Here is a 10018-nt window from a genome sequence, read left to right as displayed (position 1 = left end):
GTCTTACAGTACTATGATGCGTAGGTTACCAACTCATAGAAGATGCCCCGCGCATACCGAACGTACGTAGATTAAGTAATACCGTAATAATAATAAATAATGATAATAATACAGTACAGTACTGTAATAATAATAATAATGATAATAATAATAACAATAATAATTTTATTAACAACAACAACAATAATAATAATAATAACAATAATAATAATACAGCTTTACGTACGCTATTTTACGCTTTTGTTGTAGGATGTGTGTCTCTCTCTCTCTCTCTATCTCTCTCTCTCGTACGCTTATTCGAAATGTGATTTTTGCAACAAAGAATATTATTGGATGCAGTACTACGTACGTATACATACAAAAGATTCATGGAAAAGAAGCACATCCATTACATTTGTAGTACAGTAGTAGTCAACAGCAGCCTTACTGTACTGTACACCATTCTAATACGTATTGTATGACTGCATCTGATTTGCGTTTCATGTTCGATTTAATTTTACTACGTACTGTATACAGTACATTATCGTATGATCACATTCTCTTTTCGTGTTTTATTTCTTTCTGTGCTGAATTATATATCATATGTAATGCAATGAACAATCAGTAAGAGCAGATATTACTAATTACAGTATTAATGGAATTACAGGTAACAAAATATCGTATTTGGTTGTCTTCAGATTTCGCGGTATTTTCGAATTTTCTGGAAAATCCGCGATATGTATATATATATGGGTTATGGAAAAACCCCGCGAAGTGGTGAATCCGCGATTGTCGAACCGCGAAGTAGCGAGGGTTCACTGTACATATAAAGCCTGCCTGACACTTGCGCGCATTTTTGCCACGCACTGGTACGCATTGATGCGCGCCAGTGCGTGGCACTTTGTGGCACGCACTGGTGTTTTTCCCGCACTGTTTACGACCAGTTCACTCCAGTTTGCGCATCGTTCACGCGACGTTCACGCGATGGCACGAATTGGCACGCGTAGTTCACGAGAAGTTCACGACACGTTCACGCGAGTTCACTCATCATTCCGCATCGTTCACGCCAGTTCACGAATTGGCCACTCCATATAAAAACGGGGCTTCTCCAACCCGAGGACATTCTTGGATTGGCTTCGGAAGAGACAACAATGCTTTCTGTCAGAGACACCATTGCATTGAGGAGAAGAACCGTATCTTTTTCGTTTGTATTTTTTGTTGCCCTCTATTTTTGTTTCAATAAGAAAGCATTTGATTTACATATAAATAGCAGACATAAAATATGTACAAGTATTAAGAAAGCATTTTGTTTTAACATTAAAAGCAGCAAACATGAAAAGTTTTTAGGCTGTTGATTTTAAGGTAATAGAGAAAAAAGTATGTTGAAATAAGAAATCATTTTATTTCTACATTAAAACAGCAAACAGAAAAAATTTGTTTTGCTCTTCATTTTAAGGTAATAAAGAAGAATAAGTATGTTGATGAAATAAAACATCATCTTATTTTTACATTCAAACAGCAAACTTAAAAATTTCTTGGGTTTATTTTTCAATTCATTTTTATTTTGGGTCTTGATTGGTAATAGAGGAAAATAAGTGTGTGCATGAAATAAGACATCATTTTATTTTTACATTCAAACATCAATTATAAACAATTATTAGGTTTATATTTTTCTTTCCTTTTCATTAATTTTTTTCGTTTCCTTTTTGTTTCTCTTCATTATAAAGTTATAGAAATAGTTTGAAATAAGACATTATTTTATTTTTACATTCAAACAGCAAATATAAAAATTTATTAGGTTTATTTTTCTTTCCTTTTCATTAATTTTTTCGTTTCCTTTTTGTTTCTCTTCATTATAAAGTTATAAAAATAGTTTGAAATAAGATATAATTTTTTTTCACATTAAAACAGCAAATATAAAAATTTATTAGGTTTATTTTTCTTTCCTTTTCATTAATTTTTTCGTTTCCATTTTGTTTCTCTTCATTATAAAGTTATAGAAATAGTTTGAAATAAGATATAATTTTTTTTCACATTAAAACAGCAAATATAAAAAATTTTTAGGTTTATTTTTCTTTCCTTTTCATTAATTTTTTCGTTTCCTTTTTGTTTCTCTTCATTATAAAGTTATAGAAATAGTTTGAAATAAGATATTTTTTTTTCACATTAAAACAGCAAATATAAAAATTTATTAGGTTTATTTTTCTTTCCTTTTTCATTAATTTTTTCGTTTCCTTTTTGTTTCTCTTCATTATAAAGTTCACGCTACTTCCCGCATCGTTCACTCCAGTTCACGCCAGTTCCCGCACTGTTCACTCCAGTTCACTCCAGTTGGCGCATCGTTCACGACTATTTCACGGCCATTTAGTGCGTGCTAATGCGTGCCACAAACTTTAAACATTTCAAAGTTCTGGGCGCGCATGGCACGCATTGGTACGCTCTGGCACACGAGTTCCCGCACTGTTCACGACATTTTCACGGCTCGTTCACGAGAGTTCGCGCATCAATGCGTGCCAGTGCGTGCCACGAATGCGTGCAAGTGTCAGGCAGGCTTAACAATTGAAAAGGGCATTAATGTGGTATAACGGAAGCAGGAACAAAGGTGAAGTAGAATAAATTAATAATAATAATAATAATAATAATAATAATAATAATAATAATAATAATAACAATTTCTACCTTTATTCCCCCAAAATTTAGCGTACAATATACCCGCTAGGCCTTAAGGAACGCTGCGAAGACCTCCTAGTAATGCCTAATGTGCAGCGCATAATGCGCACTAATGACAATAACCTATTCCTACATAGTTCGCTTTTAATTTCATAATGCATTTTCTTGGTTTTCGAGAGAGCCAAAGAGCCTAAATTTCGCAAAACTTCATAATAACATGATGATCATTAAGTTGTGACAATGCCAACGAATTTTGTATTAAACTTTTGGAATTATACTGTACGATAGTTTAAGGGAAACATAAATACTATGTGTAGAAATGGAGCAACGTATTTATTATCATTATTATCACTATCCATTTAATCTAATATAGATTCGCATTATAGACAACGGATGTATCTTATAAGTGTATCTTTAGCTTTAAAGCTCTATCAATACAGGGAGCAAGAAATCGGGTATGAATATATTGCACATGTTTTTACGCCATGAGAATTTCAACTATAGCTTACTTTTGTGCTCTATATTTAACTTTTGGAAAGAATATATTGAACATACTTTAACCATCTCTAGATATAAATTATCCTCACTGTGGAATCTAAAAAGCGAATGCAAGAAGGAGTATAACAATAAAATACAGAGGACTGAATTAGCAACAGGTTTTAATAGAAGAATCATTTTATTTCTTGGACTTTCATATTACTGCCAATAGGGGAAGCAAATGTTATCTCTCTTATATGGCAGTGTAGCATCCAACATCCTTAAAAAAACTTCTAGCACTTATTAAAACGAAGAACTCACCAATTCTCATACGCACTAATTCTCTTCTAATCAAATAGCACCCAGCTTAGTCCATAAACATTGTAATCAAAGTTTTCTACGAAAGAAAAATAAACGCATGCTTCGTCCTACACTAGTTTATCACAAAGCTGAGAATTCATTATACACACCGACAACAAAAGATAGATAATAAAAATGCAATTACTTCCATTGACACGGTTGCGTTGACTGTAGCGTTATGCGTGTGAAAGACGTGTCATTGACAGAATGTTTAATAACAAATTACCATCTGCATACAAAATACACCCAAGAGCATGCAACGAAAACTGGACAAATGTAAACAGGGATGTACCTTCTCGTGGATTATTTAAGGCAAAAGAATCCACCAGACGCAATCCTTATCTTCGTGCAATTATGTCAATGAAATAAAGATCCCAAGACACTGCTGCCATCGAGCTTCTTGCACGTTTACCTAGATATAATATAGTTCCTATTTACCCTAACATTTAGTTAATGAATGTTTAACTCTCGAGTAGGCTATGCTTTGTATAGTTAGTAGTTACCATAACATTTATAGTTAATTCTTTTTAGTGAGGCAGAATTGCACCGACTCGCAGGGGCGCCCTTTAAGCACGGAAAAGTTTCCTGATCGCTGATTGCTTGGACAAGATGATTCTAACCAATTAGATAGCATGAAACTTTACCGAGCTAAAAGGGCACCGCTGCGAGTCGGTGCAAATGCGCCTCATTAGAAAAAATTTAGTATAGTTAATCATATATTATCCCTTAATAGGCTCTGTACGATTTCAAGTTCAGATGAATCGAAAAAAATAAGAAGCTATTTCACTGTAAAACATTTACCATTCCCTCGCCACTGGAATCCTTGTTCCAGAAGATAATCAATGCGTTCTCTCTTTGTATCAAGAAAGCGAGTTGCTAACATGCATTAGTGTAACGCATTCATAATAAATGTGTGTGAATCATCTTTAATTCATTCCCGAACGATCTTCTCCAGCGAGTGCATAACTTCCGTGTTACTTCATTTTATTGACTTGTTAAGTTTCACCAGAATATTCTTGACAACTCTTGCTCACGCCAGATCCTTCCCCCCATTGTAAATAGACATCGTCTACAAATCATTAATAATTCAGTAAACAAATAACGGAATACTCTTACAATTGTATATTTATTCTCCCCAAAAATTCTATAGTCAATATTAGAAGAAATGGTTAAACAAACGATAATCAATGCTTTCGAGTGATACTACAGACAGTAAAAGGTTTATTTTTATTCAGTTATCAGTGACACGCACGAATAGGATGGGCAATCCATCAAGATCCTTGATATCACAGTGTATAGAAAAGAACACATGATATAAAATCCACCCATTGACTTAAATGTGCAGCTGTCACAAATTAAGAGGTGTTCAAGATTTGAAAAATATCTGTCAGGAGAGTCGAGTTTTTGTAACTAAGCACAAGTAATGAGTGTATTAAAACTTTGAGAACCATAAAGGAATTGTGAGAAAGCTAATCAAACCAGCGCATGTCTGTTTGTAAGCAATTTCCCAGCCTCACACAACTGCATTATAAGAATATACTTGCAGTATTTGTTCCGGGGGACAGTTGCTCTTCTGCTATGCATGTACTTAGAAGATTCTAGGTTGAGCGATTCGTCAGGTTAAATAATGTATCCAGTATCTTGCTTATATAGAAATTAAGCTATTAGCATGAGAGCGGCAAAATTGTGACCGTCATTAGGTATAGAATCTGCAAGTTTAAATTAGTCATTGAAAAGATAATAATCCTTAAAAATTTCTTTCACTTGAGCAAAGGGAGAAAACGCCCTTCTGAGTAACAATACTTCATAAGAGTTAATCAAAAAGGTCAGTGCAATAGGTAGGCTTACAGAATATACAGAGAGGGTATGGTAGATAGCCTGTATCTGAAACACTGTCCTGAAACAAGTTTTCTCTTTCTCTAGGTCACAATGAGATCAATATTGATGATTCAAACCTATTACTCAACGTTCGTCCTGCTCCTATGTTGGACTTTTATTTATGAACTAGTGTACGCGACCCGTCAAATTTGACGGCTAAATATTTATATAGATATGCAACCACACACACACAGATGATGAGAACGGAATATCCAATGGAAGGTGAAATACCATTGGAAGGGGAAAGGATTAATGAGGTAGAATCATTTTAAAATTTAGGAACTATGATTGCTAATACAAGGTCTTTAGAATTGGAGTTTAGTGAAAAATTGAAAAAAAGCAAATCAGATAATGTCTAGGTTAAGTAAAATTTAGAAATATCAATCGATTGAAATTACATGTAAAAATCAAACTTTATATCAGTTTAGTTAGATCGGTGTTGCTGTATGTATACGAGTCGTGGTATGACAAAGAAACACTATCCAACAGATTTTGTAGATTTGAAAACAAAGCCCTCAGAAGAATATTGGGAGTTAAATGGCATGACAAGATTAGAAATGAAACTATTAAAGAGATTATTCAACTGCCATATGTGGAGGAGATCACGGTGAGGGGTAGATGGAGTTGGTTTGGGCATGCTCATCTCACTCCCAAAGAGAGATTTTTTTCTTACTTTTATAAAGAAAATATACAGTTTTACGCGTTCATTTTTACAAATATGTATTTATAATACATATATTTATACTTTTATATTGGTTTTCACGATGTGGTTTATAATTCCTCATTTTCACCAAACTTTCAACTGGACTCCACAAGGCACTAAAGAGTTGGAAGACCCAGGCCTTCGTGGCTGATGACTGTGAAGCGTGAAGTAGGAGATGATGAATGGAGAAGTACTGATTTAAAAGCTCAAGATAGAGACGACTTGTGAAATCTAACCGAGGCCCTTTGACTCAATAGGTGTAAGAGGAGATGATGATGATGATGATGATCTTCATCTTGGGTCTTTCCAACAGTCCCTTCTCTTTTTTTTCCTATGTGCCCAAGTTCCTGCCTCAAATAATAGTACGGCCCCATCAACTGTCTTATAAATCTTCATTTTGAGTATCGATGTCACTTTTTTTTTTTTAAACAACTCTGGTTACTTCTCTCCATTTGTGTCATGCTTCTTTCACTCCTATATTGGTATCTCCCTTCACTATTATTGATCGCAAGTAGTTAAACTCATTATTCTGCTTTAGCACTGTATCATCATGCACTTGAATGTTTCCTTTTCTTGTCTTTCCGTAATACTAATCATTAGCTCTGTCGTTCCAATGTTCACCTTCAATCCTTTCCTTTTTAGGGCTCCTTTCAATGCTGAAAATTTTCTTGCAGTTCTGTGTCTGCTATAATGACTATATCATCACAAACATCAGTTCCCCCAATTCTTAGCTGTTCCTTAATTCTGAGACGATGTCTATAACGAAGAATAAAAGCAGATCTATGGTGGAGGCCAACCTCCATTGGGAATGATTCAATCTCCTCACATTTTGTCTGTACGGTGGTTCTGCCCTTCATACATCACCCCCATTAATCTTACTAGTTTCTTGACTCCTCTCTTTCTCAAAACACCAATAGACCTTTTTTAAAATCCACAAAACACATCTAAACCTTCGTGCTTCCTTTTAGATACTTCGCTTGGACTTGTCTTACTATAAAGATAGCATGCAATGTGCTCTTTCTTTTCCATAAACCCAAACTGCTGCTCATGTATATCTATCAACTCATTCAAACTTTCTTCTTCTGTTCTTTCTAGTATCTTAAAAACAGGCTCCAAAAGCTTTCTTCCTCTGCAGTTTTCACAGTTTACCAGTCTCCTTTTTGTACATACAGCTTAAGCAGCTCCATCTCGACGTCATTTGAGTATACTACACGAATCTGGTTAGCCATCAGTTTATTTAGTAGTCTTTGGAACAAATTTTATTATAAGCAAACGCCAACAAAGAGAAGATTCTTTTAAATATTTCCTGAAATTTTCGTATGAGCGGCTCTCTCACCTCTGTATCATGACACTCGGTGATTTCATTCTTCAACAGACGCCTCATTTTTCCTTTGCCTATTCATACACCGAATAGTCTGGCCTATTCTTTTCACTTTTTCTTCTGCCCTCATACACCTGACAACACTGTGATTGCCAAACACTACTTCTTCGCTCAAGGGGTTAACTACTGCAATGGAATTGTTCAATGGCTGCTTTCCTCTTGTTAAGGGTAGAAGAGACTCTTTAGCTATGGTAAGCAGCTCTTTTCGGAGAAGCACACACCAAAATCCAACCATTGTTCTCTAGTCTTGGGTAATGCCATAGCCTCTGTACCATGGGCTTCCACTGTCTTGGGTATTGTTCCCTTGCTTGATTGTATACTCGGGCCCACTATTCTATCTTATTTCTCTTCCTTTATCTCTTTTTTTAAGTCTTTATAGTCTATATATTTAAGATCTATTCTAAAGTTGTTACTGTTTTCAAAATATTTTTTTTAAATTTTCATTACTTCTCCCGTAGTTTACTTATTTCCTTATTTCCTTTCCTCACTGGGCTATTTTCCCTGTTGGAGCCCTTGAGTTTATATCATCCTCCATTTCCAGCTAGGTTTGTAGCTTACCTTGTAATAATAATAATAATAATAATAATAATAATAATAATAATAATAATAATAATTTCTTGGGCACCTCCCCTACATATGGTTTGGGAATGCTGTAAAATATTTTGATAAGCTATGCCTGAATGACTATCAAAGAATTTTATAAAATGGTATACGTATAGATAAAGCCAAAATGATATCTAAGTTAAATGAGAGCGGTAAAGCGATAATTATTAATTCTGTCGCATATACGGAGGAAATTCGGTTACAAGGAAATGTAACCATGGACAATTTTTGGGCCAAAAATTATGTTCAGTTGTAACAGATAAAGTCAATGTAGGTGGGAAGACAATAGCCCTTATTAAAAACATCAGAATAGAAGCCCTGATATATGTCGATGACTGTTCCCCGGCAATAACAAACAAAGTAAAGAAAATAAGCAACTGCCGCAGTATGGCGGAACTTAAGAAATTTACTTTTAGCCCCAATCCTCAAAGGTCAACAGTGTAATAAGAGAAACATTAAGTTAGGAAGATTAATGGTGTGGTGAGAAATGGAAGGATAGAAACAATAGAAGCTGGTACTTGGAAAAATGAGACCATAGTCTAAGCATATGCAAAAGGGAAGCAAAAATAGTATGGAGATGCTAACAGTAGGAGACTTGGCATTGCTGGTGAGAATATAGATATGAAACAGCAGTGAGTACCTACAATGTTTGCAAATATGGAGACAAGATGTTATAAAGAAATAAAATGAAAGAATTAGAGGGTAGACAACAAAATTATCAAATTAATGTCTAATCAAGATGTAACTACACCTTATTTGGGATTAACAGCAGAAAGAGGCATATGGCCAGTTGAGAATAGAACTGGAATTAAGTATAAAAAGGTGATGCTGTTTCATAACATCATTACATTAGATGATAAACGGTTAGTGAAAGAGATAGTGGAAGACCAAATAAGGGAACCATATGGGGAAATGCTGGGGAAGTTTTTTATAAATATGAAAAATAGTAGAATATTGATATTGAAGAAGTAATAAAGTATTGATGCAAGAACTTAATAAAGAAATAAAAAGTAAAGGGATAAATTAAACTAAGAGAAATAAAAGAAAAAATGTCAAAGTTGAGGTTAGTAAATGGTAATGGCAGAAGAGATTACATGGGTGAACTTAGCCCTAAGGCAGCTGTCATAAGACTGATGGCAAAGTTGAATATGATAGACTCTACAGAAAATTATGGAAACAGGGATAAAAAAATAATAGGCATTGTGAGTTGTGCAGACGATACAAAAGAGCATTTGTTTAGCTGTAGAAAATTAAGAAAATGTCTTGCCCTTTGGCAGGGGTGTAAGAATGCCACCACCGTACGTCGTACGTCTCAAGTGTCTGAAAGGACAGCTGCTCCTTGCAATCTTGTTTTTAGCAAAAGACAAGGAAAACTACCTATAACTATGGAAACTGCTGCCTTGCAGTTGGACTATTTAGTCTGAGGTTAATCCAACCGCCAATAACTGTGGTTGATGACTGCAAGTGCATTCGATCTCAAAAACCATCTGCCAAATCAGAAACCATGCCTGATGCTATTAGAAGGCGCATCAGGCAACCGACCCCTTAATGTAAAGAAAATGGCATGAAAGAAGAATTCAGAAAATTTAGAAGCTATAGCATAGAATTGAAGATATTATATTTGCTAACCAAAGAAGATTATTATTATTATTATTATTATTATTACTACTAGCCAAGCTACAACCCTAGTATGAAAAACAAGATGTTATAAGCCCAAGGGCTCCAATAGGGAAAAATAGCCCAGTGAGGAAAGGAAATAAGGAAATAAATTATGAGAATAAATTAACAATATATCATTCTATAAACAGTAACAACGTCAAAACAGATATGACCTATATAAACTATTAACAACGTCAAAAACAGATATATATGTCATATGTAAACTATAAAAAGACTCATGTCAGCCTGGTCAACATAAAAACATTTGCTCCAACTAAATAAGCTATGAAAGAAAAAAAATATAAAAG

Source organism: Palaemon carinicauda, chromosome 44 (assembly GCF_036898095.1).
Source record: "Palaemon carinicauda isolate YSFRI2023 chromosome 44, ASM3689809v2, whole genome shotgun sequence".
NCBI lineage: Eukaryota > Metazoa > Arthropoda > Malacostraca > Decapoda > Palaemonidae > Palaemon > Palaemon carinicauda.
The sequence above is the reverse complement of the archived record's forward strand: the minus strand, read 5'-3'. Positions refer to the sequence as shown.